Source organism: Girardinichthys multiradiatus, chromosome 21 (genome assembly GCF_021462225.1).
Source record: "Girardinichthys multiradiatus isolate DD_20200921_A chromosome 21, DD_fGirMul_XY1, whole genome shotgun sequence".
NCBI lineage: Eukaryota > Metazoa > Chordata > Actinopteri > Cyprinodontiformes > Goodeidae > Girardinichthys > Girardinichthys multiradiatus.
In genome coordinates this window covers 16,702,442-16,724,419 of record NC_061813.1, presented here as the reverse complement: position 1 = coordinate 16,724,419, position 21,978 = coordinate 16,702,442, and the positions used below count along the sequence as shown (strand labels likewise).

Genomic DNA, 21,978 nt, shown 5'->3' with positions numbered 1-21,978 from the left:
TCGTAGACCTGTTCAAATATCTATTGCAGTCGTCTGGTCCGGTCCCCTCCAGGCCGCAGGAAAGGGTTGTTCATCCTCCTGGTGTGGCATCCTTGGCTCCCCATTCCTGGTTGGTCTTGGGCAAGGCCTGGTGTTGCATCCTCGGTCTATGGCTGTGATTTGATTTTGCTCCCAGTTTCAGCCTGGCTCTGAACAATGGGTTTCGTCCTCCTCCTCATAGCACAGTATCATAATTTCTCACTTTGGTTTGGTTCCATGAGATCCACATCATCACTTGTGCTCAAATATTCAGTGGACAACATCAGTGTGCTCTGGCACCACATCCTTTGATATTCTCGTAATCTCAAACCTCTGGTATCACTGGAACCAATCACACGATCAATACACCTGAGGATGAGAGCTTGAATACACGTTGCACAACAGTCAATGAAGTGAATATACTCACCAGTAGGTTTCCCCACTTTCCAGACGACGTCTCAAACATTTTTGTGAATTGTTCATCGATTCCTGAGTGTAATTTTAATTCAATGGATAGTGATTCCAATCCTTTTAGGGCCTTCGTTAGAGATCCATCAGGTGGTGTAATTGTTGGGAATAAAATAACAACAAACCTCTCCACAAACATCACACAACCATTCTTCTTTTTCTAGGATCATATCCAAAGCTATTCTATTTTGACAAGAAATAATTTCAACATCCTGTTTACACAGCCTTCAGCTGTCTCTCCTGTTTTGCCGTGGTGTCATTTAAAAGATTAGAATCGGTTCTAACAAGAAGCAGTTTGTATTCTAGCAGACATATAAAATTCAAAAACACATTATCTGAAAGGTTCCCCCGGACAAAGTGGGCCAATCAGTGTCAGGGCATCCTGGAGGGAGAGGGAAACCAGGGCACATCGTTCCTGTCCAGTCAATAGCAATTATTATTAATTATTAAAGCAATTGTTCCCCATAAATCAGTTCTGTTCAGTAGCAGGTAAAAGTTCAAGGCCTTGTATCAAGTTAATTTACAATCTAAGTTGTAAACAACATCATCTATAAATACATAACTCAGAAGCACACAGGAAGTTATAATTTCTATTCATGAAGTTGATTAAATAGTTGAACACTCATTCAACCCTTCATGCAATTTATTCCACGATTTCCCACATTCACAGAAGCAAACATTTGTTTGTTGATTATTCACACAGTTTTACTTTAGAAATCCTTCTCCCCTCTGTGATTTTTGATTTTGTGAAATTTACCAGGACATACTCCTTCAAGCTTTAACCCAACAAATAGAATTTTTATTGTTTATTTCTTTATCCCGTTCGCTCTGTTGAATTAACCCAGCCCCCTCAAAACTTTATGAAACAGGTTCCACATAATTGTATTTTGTTAGTTGAAAGCAAAGAGATGAGTTAATCTTACCTTTTGACGTTATGGTTACTGGAATAAATTAATTTAGTTTCACAAGCACATTTATGATGTATTAGCTGGAAATGAAATGTTAAGTCAAAAGATATCCCATCGAACCTATTCGTATGTTCTTCTTCAGGTGCTTTCTGATTTCTCTGAAGTTTCCTTCAGAGGACGTCTCTCCCTTCCTGCTATATGATCTGCTTTCCTTAGTTTTGCCCTCATCCAGAGCTCCATGTGTTTCTCCTGTTGGTTCTTTGGTTAGAGCCTCCTGTGTGTTATGAGACAAAAACTTCACAGCAGATTGAAATCTTTGAGCATAGTGTGTCAGTTGCTCTCTCTCTGAATCCAGACTGGGTTCACACCCCGACTGAAGAGAGGAGGTGAAAGGTCAGGGTATGGTTCTTCCTGTCAGCAGCTGATTGGGAGTTAAACCCATGAGCTCAGTGGGTGATAATCTTATATAAAACATCACCAAGGGCAGCGCATTCAGCCACTTCATTTTTGTATCAGTACAAGCTTTGGCCAATTGTTTTTTGATTGTGTGATTATCTCTCTCAGCAGACCTGGTGAACGTGTCAAGCACATCTCTACATCCTTTCACTCTGTTGTCAGAACCTATAAAATTAATAACAGTTTCCTTTATGGCTTGTTGGGAACAGGAAATGCTCCAATACCTGTTTTCATTAGAATCGTATATGTAGATAATGTAAAAGTCATTTTTTCACCTTTAACCCAAAAATCATATTTATATTGTAACCCAATTAATTGCTAATTTATTGTCCGTTAACTAGTAGCCAAAGTTGAATATGTTCAAACCGTTATTTTCCATAATAATTTTTGAAATCATCCCCAGAACAAAGTATTTGAATCATTTACCATGAAGGTGTCCAGTGTTTTGGACAACCTACTTTTCAAGCATGTTGATAATTTGATTATATCTACCTAAATTAGACCTTTAGGGTCCATCGCCGTAACCTCTACCCCCAATACTAGATCAAAGTAATTTGCATATTCTGGTACACCCTTGATCACAATAACCAGTTATTCTTCCCCAATATATCCATTTCCATTTCGTAGGTGTTGTTTGTCCGGTCCGTCCAGTCTGGAGAAGTGTCAGGTTGTCATTGTCAGGTCAGTGAGGTTTATAAGTCAATCAGAACCTTGGTATTTGGGTCTTGGGTCATTTGGTCTGTGCTCATAATGTTTCATAGATCCAGCCTATGATCAGTCAGCAAACCTTCCACATAGTGTGATGTTATTTCTGCAGTAGGTGAAGTTGTTAGTATCGCATGTAGACTGACATATACTGTTGCATTTGGAGAGGATCTCAGATTAAATAAATTTAGAGCTTCAATCCAGGTTAATTTTGTGTCTGCCGACTTTATCCAATTTTTCTTTTTGTAGACATAGTTCTGTTAGCTCTCCATACTAACCCATGAGATGCTGGTTTGAAAACCTGCACCAATTAACGTTTTACTCCCATTTATCTTTAAACTTTCCCTGGATCTTTATTGGAGAAAATGAGTGCCAACGTCAGATCTCATGATTTGAAGAACTCCCATGGTGTGATTTCCTGGTCTTTCCATTTTTAGAAGGAACGTTTTCCTTCAGTTTTGTGTTCTGCTCCCATGTTAGTAAAATCAATCATTATTTGCTTCCATGGAGCACTGTGGACTGGAACGCTGCCCAGTCCTGCTTTTAATGAAACCTTTTGATTAAACTAATTGCAGATTTGACACGGTTGCACAAAATATGTTGTGACATTTTTCTAATTATCCTTCAATTTATGACTTTTGAGAAATGGGACCTGTTGCTTTGAACCAGCACAGTGACTTCTGCTGTTTTCCTACTTCCCCCCGTTGCGAGAGAAAAGGTTATCATATCTAAGGTTCTACTTCTAGAGAATCACACAAACTTCTGGTGGGCCGGTTTTGGTCCGCGGGTCTTGAGTTTGACACATGCAGGGTAGAGTTACAATTTTCTTCAGAGCTCTCAGCAGAGACAGGCTTCTGCTGTGTGCAGAAGTTTTATCTTTGTTTCCAGGCAGCTGCATGTCTGTGTCACGTTTAATGCTGCAGTTATTTTACAGAGCTGAGGAGAAAATTTAACTTCTTTCAAAAGAGGAAAAAAATCAAAAATGCACACAATCTGGGTCAAATATGGAATTATTTCCCTGTAAAATGAATTTTCTGCATGTGCTTTTCAACAGGCCTCAGCATTATGGCTATGTTAAAGGCTGCTCTTGCTGTTCTCTGTTCTTTAATTTTCAATCTAGTCTGACACCATGCTTGAGTAGACTAGGTTTGTTTCATGAGTTTTTAACAGATAGCGGGGGAGGCGCACACTTAGTTATAAAACTATTTTCTTCGCCTGTTGTTTATGAATCGCAGTGCTGCTGTATGACAGAGTGGGAGAAAATAATTTCCCTATAAAACCTCCATGAATTTCCAAAACATTCCCACAACCTGCATGTATTTGCACCAGCTGTTAAGAGTCCAATTGTTGTTTTGTGGTTTCACCTGGATTTATGACTCGCTGTTTGCCGTTTTCCAGCAGTGCCCACAAGGACGCTGGTGGATAAGGACTATTACTCTCATTCTCACTCACTCAGTTTCTCATGGGGCCGCCCCCATGACTTGCTTTTTATTCACAACACTCAGCGTGTCATATGTCCCGGATGGCCAGAACTATGTTCCGAGCTCCCGGTCCAATTGAAATCGGCTTCCGAGACACCAGAACACATTCACTCCACCAGAGGATGGATTCAGCGTGCAGTCCTTGTTATCACCGCTAGGTTTCCAGACTACACACTTCCTCAATCCACTGATCTCTTTCACACATTACAAATTATGTAGAAACATTAATCATCATTTACAATACTACTGTTTACCGAGGCGAGCCTGTAAAAACAGGTGGAGACTATCTTTTGCTACGCCGGAGTTTCAACTGATCTCCGATCCTCCAAAGCCAATTCTCTGTCTTATTCAACCACTGTGAGAAATGTCCTGATTATTCTCAATCAACATCAATACTACTGTTTACGTGAGGCGTGCCTGTAAAACAGGTGGGGACTTATTTTGTATACCTTCGTACGCAAGTTTCCTGGAGTGTCAAGATCATTGAGTCATCAATTAATTAATCAACCAATCCACAGATTAAATCCATATAGATCAATTCACCAATTAATTCAACCAATCAATCACCCTGAGGTTAACCGATCCCCGCTCCTCAGGCCGAATCTGCTATCTTATTCAAACCTTTCTTTGTTAAATCACTGATAAGTTTTTCTATCTCATGCATGACTTCTCTATTTCTGACGTCTTTTTACCTCTTCACCTTTTTCACCATTTTCCACAACAATATAAACTAAGTGAATGTCACTCCGTACTTAAATTTGGATCAGTGGAAGTCCAGAAAAAGAGACGTGAGAGCCGAGCCTTGCAGCAAAAGCGTCTGTCTACCAGGTATTTCTGCCTACCTGATGAGATGACCGCGGTCTGTACTGAAGGCTCGGTCCTCCCCGCTGCCGCCGTCTGGGTTCTCCTTGCAGGGTTGGTCTCGTTTGGAACCTGGAGAGTCGGACGAGCCCCCACTGTTGTAAAATGGGAGTTTTACTCTCTTTCCTCCCTGTCCACCACCGGGTCCGTTTCTCTCCAGTTCCGAGAGACAACCAGTAAAACCAGCAAAGTATTTACCTTGTGAAATAATGAGAAATGGTTAATTATAAAATCAAGATTTAATACCAAAATGATCAGTGTACAGAGTATACAACTGAACAGATACAGAGTGACGTTCACCTTCGGTACCGGACCCCCCTCAGCCCATCTGAGGGATGAACCGAGAGGAGCCAAGAATGGATCATGAGTCCTGCTTTTATCTAAGCCTGTTCTTAACCCTCCTAAAGGATGTCATCCTCTTGTATCAGTTTATCTTTGACTATGTGTTGAATCTGATGTGAAATCAACAGTTATGTTGTGTAAGATGTAGCAGTGAGCGGTGCGGCAGATAAGCAACAAGGGCAGAGATATTTAATTAGGGCAGCAAAGAGATGATTAGAAAAGGCCACAGAATCATATATCCTTAACAGTCTATTAAGCACTTAATGGTTTTTCGACCGACACACATTTGAATTGTTTCTCAAATATGACCTGTGTAGACCCCTCAGGTACTCACAGACCCGCTTACTCAGTATTCCCGGGAACAGAAGTAAACAAGGCGAGGAAACATTTAGTTTCTATGCGTCTCAGCTCTGGAACGAACTCCCTGAAAACCTGAGATGTGCAGAAACTGTTGGTTCCATTGAATCAGGATTGAAATCATTGTTGTTTACTGCAGCTTTAGATCAAAATGTCACTAATGAACTGTGTGGCCGATCACTGATGAGTGACTGAAGCTTGAGATAAAATTTCCATTTCTCCATTTGTTTGTTTTTATGCAATGCTTTTTTCATGAGATTATTTTTTGTTATATTGATGTTCTTATTTTCGGTGTACAGCACTTGTGATTGCTTTGTGTCTGTGTCCCTAGGCCTTAACAGCTGGATTGGTTGTTCGGTGTGCCTGCCCTGTGTGTTTCTCGTTTGTGCAGATGTTGGTGATCTGGCACAGGATCTATAAAGCACTGTCTTTCTAGCTCTCAAAGAGGTATGGCTCACTCAATGGGTGGCTCGCTCTTTCTTCACGCCTCTCTGATGGACATGATGCTGCTTTGTCTCTGCTGGGCTTTATTCTCATCTCTTCATGCCCATTTGAGTTTGTCTTTTGTGTTTGCATTACACAAGTTACTCTTAGTTTGTATTGATCTTTGCTTTGATTAAATACTACGTTATGCACATTTACTTGTGGCATTGTCTCCCATTTTGTTGCGATTTGGAGCCAGTTGTAACAACGTGATTGCTGCTTTATGAATAAAATTGCCTCGCATTGCCTTAAAAGGGTCCAAACTAACTGAAGGTTCTGTGACACATAACACTGTTATCACTCAAAAAAATGTACTTGTTGAGTGAACATAAAAACATTATGGAAAGTATTTCCACCCAGTAATAATACGCTTATTTAGCAAGAAATTGTTTTAAGTGACATAAATGTAAATATGCTGGTTCAACATAAGATGTTGGTGTTACTGTTACTTAATTAGAAGAGGTAAATCCCACATTATTGTTAATGGTTAGTTCAACATATTCACCCATGTTTGATTTAAGTGTGGATGACCATATTTAATGGGGTAGGTACATCTATATTTTAAAATGATACAAAACAACTAATTAATTGAGCTGATCAGACAAGACTTATGTGTGTTTGACAATCGCAAATACTTTATTTGAGAGTCCTTTCATTCATATGAAAATCAATAGTAATCCTAGTTTATGACAGTTGATATCAAGTTAGGAAAAAAACACCTAAAAGCAAACAGGATTTCTTGAGATTGAACTTTATTGCCCATCAAGAGGCAAACATAGAAAAACATCTGACTATACAAAAAATGTAAATACATTAAAACTAAAAGTGCATTCTTGTGCATCAATGAATTTGAAATAAATAAATAAATAAATGAATAATAAAATTCCAAAATGAATCTGTATACTACAGAGCCCTCTATTTAAGTTTCCTGATTTTGAATTAAAAATGAAGTAGAATTGTTACCAGTAAATATTAATGCATTGAAATTGTGTACCCGAATTTCTTTTACCCTGAATTTACTGCTCAAATCTTCAATAGCAATGTTTCACCATTTTCATATTCAGGATCAAAATTTCATGTTTCAAAAATTTCTAATAAAAAAATTCTAAGCAATCAAATTCAACCGGCAAAATTCAGTGTCGAAATATGCAGTCTGAAATTCAATTTAAAACAGCTAAGATCCCAGGGAAAAGCAATAGATTATAGATCAAGTTGAACCAATATCCAGCCTTTTCATCAGGGTTTCATATAAAACAGTTTTCTATAAAGTGAACAGCTGGTAACTCATCTGTTTCTGTTAGTCAGCTATCATCTCCAGCAACGCCGACACAATTTCAGTTTGTTTTACATTAAGACAAAATGAACAGACTGGATATTGGTTTGACTTGATCTAGAATCTCCGCTGTTTTCATGAATATCAGACGTATGTTGATGCTGAATTTTGGTTGAATTTGGCATCTTGAAAATTTAGCAACTGAATTCTAAACTTTGTATTTTGACAAACTTAATTTAATTCAATGTAATTTTTTTAAACATGAAATTTTGATTTTGAATATGAAAATACTGAAAAATATGGGTGAAAACTCACTTTAATTTCAGAGTAAAAAAAGTCAGATACACTACTTTAACCCTGAACCGCCACCTTAACGAGGTGGAAGGGTTTGAGTGCTCGAATGATCCTCGAGGCTTTGTTGTCTAGGGCTTATATGCCCCTGGTAGGGTCTCCCATGGCAAACAGGCTGTAGGTGACAGGTCAGACAAAGAGCGGTTCAAGATTCCTTCATGAGGACCAGAAAATCGAGGCAAGTGACGTTCAACTTTGACCAGATTTCGGGGGATGTTGGAGACATAGAATGGACCATGTTCTCCACATCTAATGTTGATGCTGCTGCCCGTAGCTGCGGCCGTAAGGTCTGCGGTACCTGTCGCGGCAGCAATCCCCAAACCCGGTGGTGGACACCGGCAGTAAGGAACGCTGTCAAGCTGAACGAGTCCTATCGGCTGTGGGACTCCTGAGACGGCTGACGGGTACCGTGAAGTCAAGCGTGCAGCAGTCCGGGCTGTGGCAAAAACTCGGGTGGTGGAAGGAGTACTTCGATGATCTCCTCAATCCTGCCATTAGGCATTCCCTGGTGGAAGCAGAGGCTGGGGACTTGGGGTTGGACTCTTTCATCACCCAGGCGGAAGTCACAGAGGTGGTTAAAAAGCTCCACGGTGGCAGGGCTTCGGGGGTGGATGAGATCCGCCCGGGGTACAAAAAGTCTCTAGATGTTGTGGGGCTGTCATGGTTGACATGCCTCTTCAACATTAGGTGGCGGTCGGGGACAGTGCTTCTGGACTGGCAGACTGGGGTGGTGATCCGCCTTCATAAGAAGGTTGACCAGAGAGTCAACTACAGGGGGATCACAATCCTCAGCCACCCTAGTCATGGGAGTTTGCCCAACCGGTCCACATATGTTTTGTGGACCTGGAGAAAGCATTCAACTGTGTTCCCCATGATGCCCTGTGAGGGGTGCTCCAGGAGTATGGAGTCGGGGGCCCTTTATTAGGGGACATCTGGTCTCTGTACAAGCGGAGCAGGAGTTTGGTTCGCATTGCCGGCACTAAGTCGGACCTGCTCCCGGAGCATGTTGGACTCCGGCCCTTTGTCACCAGTCCTGTTCATAACTTTTATGGACAGGATTTCTAGGTGCAGCCAAGGGTTGGAGGGGGTCTGGTTTGGGGACCAGTGGATTTCGTCTCTTCTTTTTGCAGATGACGTGGTCCTGCTGGCCCCCTCTAGCCAAGACCTACAGCATGTGCTGAGTTGGTTTGCAGCCGAGTGTGAAGCGGCTGGGATGAAGATCAGCTCCTCCAAGTCTGAGGCCATGGTTCTCGACTGGAAAAGGGTGGCTTGTCCTCTTCATGTTGGAGCGGAGTTCCTGCCTCCAGTGGAGGAGTTTAAGTATCTCAGGGTCTTGTTCACAAGTGAGGGACTAATGGAGCAGGAGATCGACAGACGGATTGTTGCGGCTGCCGCAGTGATGGTGGCACTGTGCCAGTCCATTGTGGTGAAGAGAGAGCTGAGCCGAAAAGCCTAACTCTCGATTTACCGGTCAGTCTACGTTCCTACCCTCACCTATGGCCATGAACTTTGGGTCATGACTGAAAGAACGAGATCCCGGATACAAGCGGCTGAAATTAACTTCCTCCGTAGGGTGGCCGGGCTCAGAGTAGAGCCGCTGCTCCTCCACATCGAGAGGAGCCAGTTGAGGTGGCTCAGGCATCTATACCGGATGCCTCTTGGACGCCTTCTTCGGGAGGTGTTACAGGCACGTCTCACCGGGAGGAGGCCCAGGACACGTTGGAGGGACTAAGTCCCTTGGCTGACCTGGGAACGCCTTGGGCTCTCCCCGGAGGAGTTGGAGGAGGTGTCTGGGGAGAGGGACGTCTGGGTGTCTCTGCTGAGTCTGCTGCCCCCGCGACCCGGTCCCGGAAGAAGCAGAAGCCGACGAGTACGAGTATTTTGATGCTATAATATGCAATGCTAAAATACAGTCTCATTTTAAAATTTTAAATCAGATGAAACGGATTTACCTATTATCATCTTTGCTTTTGTATGGAAAAATAGTCTGAAATACCCATACACATGTCTTTCAAATTCAAACAAGGCAACAATTTGAAGCACTGTTAACACAGAAATAGATCAACAAGGAACAGAAAGCTTCTCCACATTTTTGCAACAATTGGGAGCATTGAAACATAAAAACAGACTTGTCATTTTTAAAAACTAATATTGACTGAACGGCTCCCCAACATGACTCCGGGATACTTTCATTGTTGAAGACAAGTTACCCTGCAAAATATTAACACGTAAGTAGGGTTTTCAGCACCTGCAGTTTCTTAGAGAACCTCTGTCCATCAACCCCCATGATGAATTTCTGCAGAGCTTTGAAAGTGTATTTCCACTCTGGGGGGTAGCTGAGATTGAGTGCATAAACTAAAGCAAACAGCATTGCAACTGCTCCATTACCCAGCTCAATGAGGACTTGTACCCCCTCCACACCCACATCCTCTGGACCATCGTCACGTTCTGCACCTTCTCTGCGAATCACAAATACTCTGAAGACAGTCTCCATTTCAGCTTGACCGTTGTCAACATCAGAGTCCTGAAAAAAGTAAATCAGAATCAGCTTTATTGCCAAGTTCGTACATACAAACAAGGAATTTGACTCCGGTACACTTTGCTCTTTGGTTTTGTTTTTGCATTACAGAATATACATATTTACAATTTACAATATACACATATATAATAAGAAGGTGCATTTGCAACATCTGTATGCTGTTGTTTTGTACTCTATTCAATGTTCAACAGAGAAACAGCCTGGGGGAAGAAACTGTCTCTGTAGCGGCAGCCTGAAGGTAAAGCTCTGAACAGTTTATAAAAACATAAATATCATATGTTAGGGTTAATTAATGATTATATATGTTTTAACTTTAATAGAAGTGAAGCTTGCTGTTCAGAGTGATTATATCTTATATGTACAAGAGCTGCAAGATAGAGACAGGATGTTCTAGAACATTCTGTCAGTGCAGCTGTTTCTAATCAATATGAGTGTGCATCTCTCCCTGTTTTGTGCTTGGAACATTCTGTAACCAGGGCCTCTTCTCTTATGAATAAAAGGCAGAGAGAGCAGGGGCTGTTTCAGAGTGTGGTGTGGAGGCTTGTAACTGAGCAGCCTCTGAGACACTCTCACCTGCAGGTTAAAATGAACTAACTTCTCTGTGTCTTTCTTTGTGCAGAATTGTGAAAGTGTTTGGTGTTTAAACCTAACATAAATGGTCCTTCGAGCCGGAGACCAAGACGCTTGACGATCCCAGTGGGTGAGTGAGATTCCAGACAAATCTGTGGCCACAGTACTAATACCCTTTCCGGGACTGGTCCCTCCCTGACAGGCTGGGGTCTGACGGCTGACGGTACTCCCGAGGACACAGAGAACCAGTGAGTAGGTCTTTCATTTAAAAGGAATGAGTGATGAAATGCAAATGACCTAAAATAGTACAGTATAGAGAAACCCTGACAATTCTAGACACTATCAGGTGAACTAAAATAAACAGTTAAATTCCGCAGGAGGGTAGACTCCCTTAGTTGAAATAGACTAATTAAACTCTACACAGGACGGCGGAGTCCTCTGTTGAACTAAAATAGACAGTTAAATTCCGCAGGAGGGTAGACTCCCTTAGTTGAAATAGACTAATTAAACTCTACACAGGACGGCGGAGTCCTCTGTTATGTTTTTGTGAAAGTAATTACAGTAAGAGTAAAACGCGTAAAAAAGTGTGACTGAAAAACGTGTGGAAGAGTGAATGGAATCGTAATGACCATTAGGTCCTTACTTTTCATATAAACTGAAAACAGATAGTAAATGGTGAGCCTTTGTGGATGCTTGTAGGCAAGAAAATCCCACCTGAACAGGGTTGAAGTGGATTTTACCACAACTGACTTCTTGATCACCATCCTGTTTTCAAAAACATAAATCCAGTATTTAGAATACACCAGGTATTAAAAAACATACTGGATCTAAATCTAGTTCAAAATGGGAAAGGGGCAAAGTAAAGAGAAACAAAGTAAACTAATTGACTTAGAAGGGGAGGTAAAGTTTATGGAGAACTATGTAAAAGGAGCAGGTATGATCTGTCATAGATGGAATAAAAAATAAAAAACATGGGTTTTTGGGCAAATTAGATACAAAGGATGTCTTAAAATTACAAGGGGATCTAAAATTAGCAATAATGAAAACTAAAAAGAGAAAAATAACAAAGAACAATGGGGAAGAACAGAGAAAAAGCTCTGATTTAACAGAAATATGTACACGATGGCATAAAAATACGGATTTTCAGGTAACTTAATTATCACTGAAATCCTAAAACTACACGGGGATCTTAAACTGGAGATTATGCATTTAAAAGATTCAAGAGACAATAAAAAACCTTGCCAGATTATAATTTCAAAGGGGACTTTTCAGTCCCTGAGTGCTCACAGTTGATAAACAGATTAAAACAAAAAGATGAATTAAAAAAAAAAAACAACAATAAGAGCAGCTTTTAACTGACAGCCATAATACTGAGGCCTTAAGAAAAGCACAGAAAAAAAAAAAACTTTCAGCTTAACTGAAAACAAATAAAGGGGGGCGGACTGCCACCCATCCCAGTTTAGAATACCAAGGTAGCCCCAAATTATAAAGACTAAGAGGTGGTTTTAGAGGACGTGGTAAAAGAAGTTAAAAGAGGAGGTGACAATGTGGACAACATGGAAACTGTCCAACTGGACAACCCAGTGAACAATGACTAGAGAAGAGAGAACAGAATGTTGTTAAAGAAGTAATCTGAGAGTAAAAGATTTTGTAGGCAAGCATTAGTGAGAAACAGGTGCTTTAAAAATCATTCTATGGTGTTATACTACCAACAATATCATGATAAAATGCAAAAGATTCATTTTACAGGGAAATAATTCCATATTTGGCTCAGATTGTGTGCATTCTTGATTTTTCCTCTTTGAGAGAAGTTAAATTTCAGCTCTGTGAAACGACCTTGACAAAGAGATGCAGCTGCCTGAAAACAAAGATAAAACTTCTGCAAACAGCAGAAGCCTGTCTCTGCTGAAAGGTCTGAAAAAAAATTGTAACTCTACCCTGCATGTGTCAAACTCAAGGTCCGCGGGCCAAAACCGGACCCCAGAAGTTTAGTGATTCTCTAGAAGTAGAGCCTTTTAATATGGTGATTGTGTGCTTGAATGTTATTTTGTCAATCAATAAGCAGTTTTGTTTACATTCTGCCACAATCTGCCTTTTGAAAATGTTTTGAATCTTGCTCTTTATGTATAAAAAAAAGAAAAGAAAGAAAAGAAAAATTGGCTAAAGTCTGCAGACATAAAATGAACCTGGATTGAAGCTCTAACTAAGTTTATTTAATCTGAGATCTTCTCCAAATGCAACAGTATATGTCAGTCTACATGAGATACTAACAACTTCACCTACTGATATAATATAAAGATGTGAGTGAATATGTGAAACAAACAATGATGAAAGTTTTTCAACAGGTGATGCTCATCCAGGAGGAAGACAGTGTTCCTAGGAAATGCAGCTCATTCATTAACAATCATTTTTCCTCCTATAGGTGGACGTTTTGCTGATTAATCATAGGCTGGATCTATGAAACATTATGTGCACAGAACAAATGACCAAGGTTCTGACTGACTTATGAACCTCACTGACCTGACAATGATAACATGACACCCAACAGATAACACCTTTAAGGTGGATCCACTAAGACCACCTTATTGATTCTTGGTGAATAAAAAAAAAAAAGAATTGAAGCGTTCAAAACAGACCTTGTGGAAACAAAAGGGGTTATGAGGAAACAATGTGCATTTTAAGAATAATAGAAGTCAAATTATGTTCAAATCTTTGCAAATAAAAATTACTCTGACAGAGAAATAAGTAAGTAGTGTGTGAATGTGTGTGAATGGGAATGACTGATTTCATTGTAATGCATCTTTGAGGGACATTAAAAGCGCTAATAAAGGTCTGATGTTCTGATGATCTTTGCCAAATTTATATCTTAATAAGGTTTCCAGAATCTTTTCCGAAAAATCATATAAAGATAGCAAAGGTTCTACCTGTATTAAAAATACTGATAACTATAGGAAAGTTCATAGATCTGTCTTCAATTTTTCCTAATTCTTTTACAAACAGGTTATTTAAACTTTCATGTGGCCAAATGTCTGTGTTTGACTTTCTGTTTTTGTGAAATAAATGTCTGTTTCATGTTATGTAAAAATTAGAGTCCTCAACATACCATAATAATATTAGGTCAGTTCTCTATGGTAAAACAAAAAGATTTTAACAGATGTTTAGACTTTTTCCAGTCAGGTTCAAAATGATTGAATTAGACTCAAACTTAACATAAGATTAAATTAACCTTAACAGAATTACTGGACTGGACTGAAATAGAGAAAACTTGAGTTAATTGAAACAAACTTTAGTTACTTGAACTAAATACAAAGCTGACTGAAACTGTATGTTGTATCTATAAAACTGGGTAAAACAAACTAAGATTATAAGATATAATATGCCCTTCATTTTTTGTGTTCATCAGTGAGTGAGTTTTTATTTTTTATTTTTAATAAGAACTAAACCAAACATTATCTGAAGAAATAGCAAAAAGCCGAAAAGACTTAAAAGATACCCCTCTGACAGATGGAGAAACATTATTTGTAGACGGGTCTTCCAAAAAAGATGAGAAAGGTAAAACAAAAACCGGATATGCTGTAGTAACTCTTGATAAAGTACTGAAAGCAGAAGCACTCCCTTCACACTACTCAGCGCAAGCTGCTGAGTTAGTAGCCTTAACTGAAGCATGCAAATTAATGACAGGAAAAAGTGCAACAATATACACTGATAGTCAGTATGCATATGCAACAACGCATACTTTTGCACAACATTGGAAAAATAGGGGTATGATTACCTCCACTGGAAAACCTGTAACACATGCAGCACTATTAACAGAGCTATTGCAAGCAGTCCAACTGCCAAAAAAGCTTGCAATATGCAAATGTGCGGCACACACCACAGGAACAGACACTGTGCAGAAAATAAACCTATCCTACCAAAAAACCTATACAAATGGGCAGCAATTTCGAGTCATGGAGTTTCTCATGTCTCGAGAGGAGGAATGGTAGGATTAGTGAACAAAATATACACAACATATGGATTTAACTCTTATTCAAAAAATTTTTGTAGAACATGTTTGATCTGTGCTAAACACAATGCACAAGGGAACTTCAGACCAAAAAGGGGACTAAAATAAGTTTCTTAATAGCAGTGTTTATTCTAACCATCATAATTTGTGTTGTGGTCATAGCATTGTGGTATCTGCTGTAGCATTGTGACTTTTCAACAAACCTACAGAGGAAAGTCCGGCTACAAAGGGAATTGTAATTATAGTTTACAATTGTCTCAAACCGGTGAAGATCTCCACAACTCTGTTTAAAGGTGCTTAGGAAAGGTTCCAATCTATAAGTAAGATGTACACCCCCACACACAAGAAAATAGTGCTAGTAGCTGGAATAATCTCAGTGGTAATTGTAGGAGCTATTTTACTATGGGAACGTTTTTACGAAGAAAGAAAAGATTTGAGTAAAAGACAAATAAATGTTAATTCCTGCCCAAATGATGTAAGCATCAGAACCACAAAACTATGTGTACCAGTACAGAAAACCACTACAGTAAAAATACCCTGGGGAACGCTTGGAACAGCACGTGATGGCACAAATGAACAAGCCTCAATGTATAAGAAATGGGAGTGGTATTTGACCTATGGAGATGTGCAATGGTGGAGTTGGAAATACTTAGTAGCAGAAACAGGACAGGACTGGTCTGATTGGTCCACAGGTCCAGCAATTAAATGGAGAAGACAATTGACCCTGATAAAAGATGGAGGAGGTCTAACCTTGACTGTGATCTCCCCCAACAACACGGGATGTACAGACTTTGTGGCGGCACCATATGTAGATTCTAGCCAAGGCCAATATTACTGGCAGATTCAAATATGCGTTAAAAACATTACTGAGCCACTTGCGGTAATACGGCATGATGCAGCCACACCTGAAAACAAAACAAACAAATGGCATATGGGGCTAAAACTATTAGTGGAGTTCAAGACAGAACCAGTAACCCCAGATGACTGGTTCAAAATATCTACAGGAATATCTAAAATAGATAACAACTGGCTTTTAATGGCAGAACAGGCTGCCCAGGCAGCAAAAACAGATTGTGTAGTATGCATGGGAGCCAGACCACTGTTACAGGTGGTCCCCTCAACGTTGACAGAAAAATGCTTAGTAGAAGTAATGAACAGCACAAGACTCTCAACAAACTGTACTATGTGGGATAAGATTTATCCTTTGACTACCGCCGAAAAACAAAAACCGATGTTTTCAAATAAGGTTGCTCCAGGAAATTTTTCCTGTATAAACCGAACAGGTGTGGGATCAAACATAAGCAGACTCAATAAAGATCAATGTCACTCCATCATAGCAGTAGGTGTCAGCTTTAAACCTAAAGCACGCAGCGACATCTGGTGGTGGTGTGGAGACGATAAACTGTATGACAGGTTGCCATACAACACAACTGGTTTGTGTGCATCAGTGTCATTAATATTTCCCGTGTCTGTCATTCCACTCTCAGTGGCAGAGTTGTTGGGAACAGTAGCCAGTATATTTCCACATACCTGGAAAAGTAGAGTAAAAAGATCAGGATGGAGTAAAGACGACCCTACTTATATAGATAGCATAGGAATACCAAGAGGAGTTCCTGATGAATATAAATTAGCAGATCAAGTAGCAGCAGGTTTTGAATCCACCATATGCTGGTGGTGCACAATAAATAAAAATGTTGACAGAATAAATTACATCCATTACAATGTGCAACGACTAGGAAATAAAACTGAAGAAGGATTCTCAGCCATCCATGAACAATTGTCAGCTACCTCTTTAATGGCTTTCCAAAATAGAATTGCTGTCGATATGCTCTTAGCTGAAAAAGGTGGAGTATGTTCAATATTTGGGCATCAATGTTGTACATTTATTCCAAATAACACCGCAGCTGATGGGAGCCTCACCAAGGCCCTGGAGGGCCTTAGGTCACTTAACAGCAAAATGAAAGATCATTCTGGAGTTGACACCACAATGTGGGATGGGTTTGGAGAAATGTTTGGTAAATATAAACAATTAGTGTTGTCTATCCTTATGTCAATAGCAGTCTTTGCAGCTATTCTCACATTGTGTGGATGTTGCTGTATTCCGTGTATAAGAGCTTTGTGCACTCGCATAATAACCTCTGCTATTCAGCCAGTCAAAACAGAAATGTCAGAGATGTATGCCCTCCTGAGACCTGAGGAGACAGAAGGAGCCAGTGATGATGATGATGATGACCAGGAAGAAGAAGAGACTTCTCTGCATTTCCCTGATCTGTATCCTGACCCTAACGACAATTAGTTGTATACAGTAAACTTAAAGACCTCCTGCTACTTTTTTAATGACATGTACAGATAAAACACACCATGATGTCTTAACTGAAAATCTGAGAAGAAAAGGTTAATGATTGATGTATCAAGTGTTTAAAACATTTATAAAGAGGAGGAAAATGTTAGGGTTAATTAATGATTATATATGTTTTAACTTTAATAGAAGTGAAGCTTGCTGTTCAGAGTGATTATATCTTATATGTACAAGAGCTGCAAGATAGAGACAGGATGTTCTAGAACATTCTGTCAGTGCAGCTGTTTCTAATCAATATGAGTGTGCATCTCTCCCTGTTTTGTGCTTGGAACATTCTGTAACCAGGGCCTCTTCTCTTATGAATAAAAGGCAGAGAGAGCAGGGGCTGTTTCAGAGTGTGGTGTGGAGGCTTGTAACTGAGCAGCCTCTGAGACACTCTCACCTGCAGGTTAAAATGAACTAACTTCTCTGTGTCTTTCTTTGTGCAGAATTGTGAAAGTGTTTGGTGTTTAAACCTAACATCATATATTAAACAATGGATTTTTTTTTTTTGCTTCAAGGGACAAATGACTAATGCAAAACATCTATTTAATGAACATAATGTGTACCTATAATTACATTTTCTTTTGTAAGATGTAAATATAAGGAAAATTATACATTTAAATGTATAAATTATATACCATGTGTTATTTCACCACTTTCTCTGGGTCTTCGTTCAGGTAGACCAACAGCGCCTGATGGAGGCACTCTCTTTTCACATCAATGTTGTCAGTCTGAGTATGTGGGCCGCACAAAGTACGCCAGGAAACAAAAACATGAGGAAAACCGTTTTAACCAACAGGGAGATTAAATGTTACACACTTAATGCCACATTAAACAAAGGAAACATTTTTTTTCCAAATGTAACCTATTTCATCTTTATCAATCAATTTTATGATATATGAATTTGCAATATTGTATTGCAAATTTGCTTATATGCAGGTTGTATGCCAAGTTTCAAACTGCTGCTAAAGCAAGCTGTAACCTGTGTGTGTGTTCAACAAGTAAAATCAAAAATGTACCTGTCCAACAATTCCTGGGAGGTTTTTTTTTGTAAGCAGTGTTGGGCAAGCTACTTAAAAAAATATAGTGAGCCAAGCTACTCGTTACTCTATCGAGAGAGCATAAGAATAGTGAACCACTAATCACAGCAGATATTTAAGTGGTGGTGGAACATGGTTGATTTAAACTTTTCACACTTCTTAAAACACAGTCTTATCATTTGAGTCGCACATGTCTCACGCTAGATATATGAAGGAGGGGTAGTGGAAACCCTCTCCAAATCTGGTAGAGTATGGTACTGGCAGTGGAAAGTCACTAAGTGGCACACAGCCTAGATTGCTAACAGAATAAGTTATTTGACTTTACTACCAAAACTTAGAATTATAATCAAATCATTTTTCATACAGTGACAAAGTTCCCCCTCTTTCCAAATTGTCTTACTTCTCCCCATCACATTTCCTCTTAAAATGTCAACTTTACAGTGATGCATTTGGCAGTTTGTCCACTTTGTTTTACCTGGATCAGGGGCATCAGGATGATCTTGACCTTTCTTCCCTCAGCACCACCCTTCTTGCCAAAAAACTTGAGCAGTTTTGATGATTGAGCATCCAGCTCAGGGAACTTTTGCAGCAAACCAAAAACTTTTCATGTCATCCTTACATATATTTATACACTCAGGCCTGTCACTGGCAGATGACCCCCTTTTCTGGGACACTTTTGTGAAGTAATGGAAGTTGAGGTGAATGGCTCCACACACTTGGTCTTGAATTTCTGTGATGACCAGAGAGAGAGCAATCAATGACAGTAAAGGAGAGATCTATTCAGAGAGAGAGAGAGAAAGCCAAAATGTCAAGTTATTGCAGCAAATTTTACCTCCTCGTGCCATGAACTGAAAACAACCAGTGGAAACTCAGAAAATGAATAATTACTATTAGTTTATGTCTATGTTTGTACATCTATTAATATTTGTAAGATTTACTTCTCTCACTCACTAAAATTAGTTGAGAAGATGAATTTATAAAAACAAAATGTATTGTGTAATTTAGACCAGAGATTGATCAAATGTAGGACAGAGATAGACAGAAAGAGAGTAACACACACACACACACACACACACACACATATATATATATATATATATATATATATATATATATATATATATATATAAAAGAGAGTGAGAGAGAGTGACCACTCACTAGTGGCTATATAAACAAACACTTGAAACTTTTGTTGCACTACTATCTTTTTGTTGCACTACTATCTTTTTTTGTCAAAAATAAAAAAGGATAATAATCAGAGATACCCTGAGTGTATGTTGTCTGGCCATTTAAATAACTCTGCCTCTAATCTTAAGTCTTGCACAGACTAGGACACCCAGCCTCTCCCCTTGCAGTCACAGCATGCTCAAAGAAAAGGAGAACATCAAAATACAAGTCATTTTAGTATTTTGATCATGACTAATCATAATTAATCACACAGTAATATTGTTATTAACTAGTTACAAAAATCTAATAGTTTGACAGCCACACTAAATACACATACAAACACTATACTAACTCTGGTTAATCATAATTAATCACAAATTAATCACACATCTTTATCTGCTCCAAACATTTTAAAATTCCTATTATTAAATTAAAGTTTAAAGGTAAATTATAGATTAAACTACACGATGGATGGAGAATTATGACCACCAGTCAAAATGTATTTAAATAAACCCAATATTATCTAATTGAAAACAAAAATTAGATGTCAATAAATTAAACCATATTCCTGACTTTAAAATACAGTGAGGTTGTTTCAGAGATTCGTGGCAACAAGAAGATTCGAGTGATTCTATAATTATGGGTATATTTCCGATAATGAAGAGGAAAAAAAAATCACAGGGTTGTTTCGCTTGAAATTCTATGTTTCAATAGTATAAACTCATAGATTGTGCTAAATTCAATAATTGACATGCTTACGCTCTAACTGTTTTTTTAGATATTTAAATGAAAACAAACATCTACATCATTTTGTTAACCCTGTTACAGGCAAAAGTGATATGTGTGTGTTAAACCGGACTAGCTAATGCTAATACTACGCTAAGCACACGTGGAATATATCACACTACGAAAATACTCGGTGACGAAATTAATCGTTCAAAATCATAGAGCTGACAATAAAATGTTATGTTATTTATTTTAGAAGTCGATGGACGGTAAATGACTTACCTTACTGCCTTCCACAACTTGTCCGCCTTGTTTTGCTCTTCCTTCTTCTGCACCTTCCCGAAGTAAAGATTGTAATAGCACTCCCTGCTCGCACACTACTGCCACCTTCCGTTCTGGAGTTGTACACGCCATTTGATATCTTACCCAAAAAGCATTAGGTTCTGTTGGCATAACTGAATTTAATAAACCTTAACCGTAAGTTATTCCACATCATGCAAAAATAACATTACTTAATGACGTTCAACCACAAAACATGACTACATATGGCAGAAGCAACATGTTACACTTAGATTAATTTAGCACACACCCAATCTGGCTTAACCATAACGATGTTGAAATCATGCAAATAAGTTTTAAATCAAAAGTAATTTAGACAATGTTAAATCAGTTACATGTTTTAAAAAGTCAATACAATCTTTAAAGGTACACATTTTTAAAATTTATATTCTCCATAATAAGGGTGGGGTGAGTATGAGCACATACAGCCACTACCAGGTAGTGCAGCTTTAATGTATACAGGTCCTTCTCAAAATATTAGCATATTGTGATAAAGTTAATTATTTTCCATAATGTAATGATGAAAATTTAACATTCATATATTTTAGATTCATTGCACACTAACTGAAATATTTCAGGTCTTTTATTGTCTTAATACGGATGATTGTGGCATACAGCTCATGAAAACCCAAAATTCCTATCTCACAAAATTAGCATATTTCATCCGACCACAAAAAGAAAAGTGTTTTTAATACAAAAAACTTCAACCTTCAAATAATCATGTACAGTTATGCACTCAATACTTGGTTGGGAATCCTTTTGCAGAAATGACTGCTTCAATGCGGCGTGGCATGGAGGCAATCAGCCTGTGGCACTGCTGAGGTTTATGGAGGCCCAGGATGCTTCGATAGCGGCCTTTAGCTCATCCAGAGTGTTGGGTCTTGAGTCTCTCAAAGTTCTCTTCACAATATCCCACAGATTCTCTATGGGGTTCAGGTCAGGAGAGTTGGCAGGCCAATTGAGCACAGTGATACCATGGTCAGTAAACCATTTACCAGTGGTTTTGGCACTGTGAGCAGGTGCCAGGTCGTGCTGAAAAATGAAATCTTCATCTCCATAAAGCTTTTCAGCAAATGGAAGCATGAAGTGCTCCAAAATCTCCTGATAGCTAGCTGCATTGACCCTGCCCTTGATAAAACACAGTGGACCAACACCAGCAGCTGACACGGCACCCCAGACCATCACTGACTGTGGGTACTTGACACTGGACTTCTGGCATTTTGGCATTTCCTTCTCCCCAGTCTTCCTCCAGACTCTGGCACCTTGATTTCCGAATGACATGCAGAATTTGCTTTCATCCGAAAAAAAGTACTTTGTACCACTGAGCAACAGTCCAGTGCTGCTTCTCTGTAGCCCAGGTCAGGCGCTTCTGCCGCTGTTTCTGGTTCAAAAGTGGCTTGACCTGGGGAATGTGGCACCTGTAGCCCATTTCCTGCACACGCCTGTGCACGGTGGCTCTGGATGTTTCTACTCCAGACTCAGTCCACTGCTTCCGCAGGTCCCCCAAGGTCTAGAATCGGCCCTTCTCCACAATCTTCCTCAGGGTC

General features: G+C 39.3%; 1 protein-coding gene and 1 long non-coding RNA gene across 3 annotated transcripts in view; both read right to left on the bottom strand.

Annotated features, from left to right (window-relative positions):
* LOC124857667 (sialic acid-binding Ig-like lectin 14) overlaps positions 1–21,978 on the bottom strand; it is a 58,288-nt gene that overhangs the window by 8,583 nt on the left and 27,727 nt on the right. The window lies entirely within an intron of this gene.
* On the bottom strand, positions 9,461–20,479 carry LOC124857669. 2 transcript variants are annotated; one of them, XR_007035651.1, is made up of 4 exons: positions 20,375–20,479; positions 18,675–18,929; positions 17,798–17,890; positions 9,461–10,227 (listed from the first exon to the last, which is right to left on the bottom strand). It is a non-coding gene; the product is annotated as an uncharacterized LOC124857669 (long non-coding RNA). The 2 variants fall into 2 exon arrangements; XR_007035650.1 differs by having other exon boundaries at positions 18,675–18,975; positions 20,375–20,434.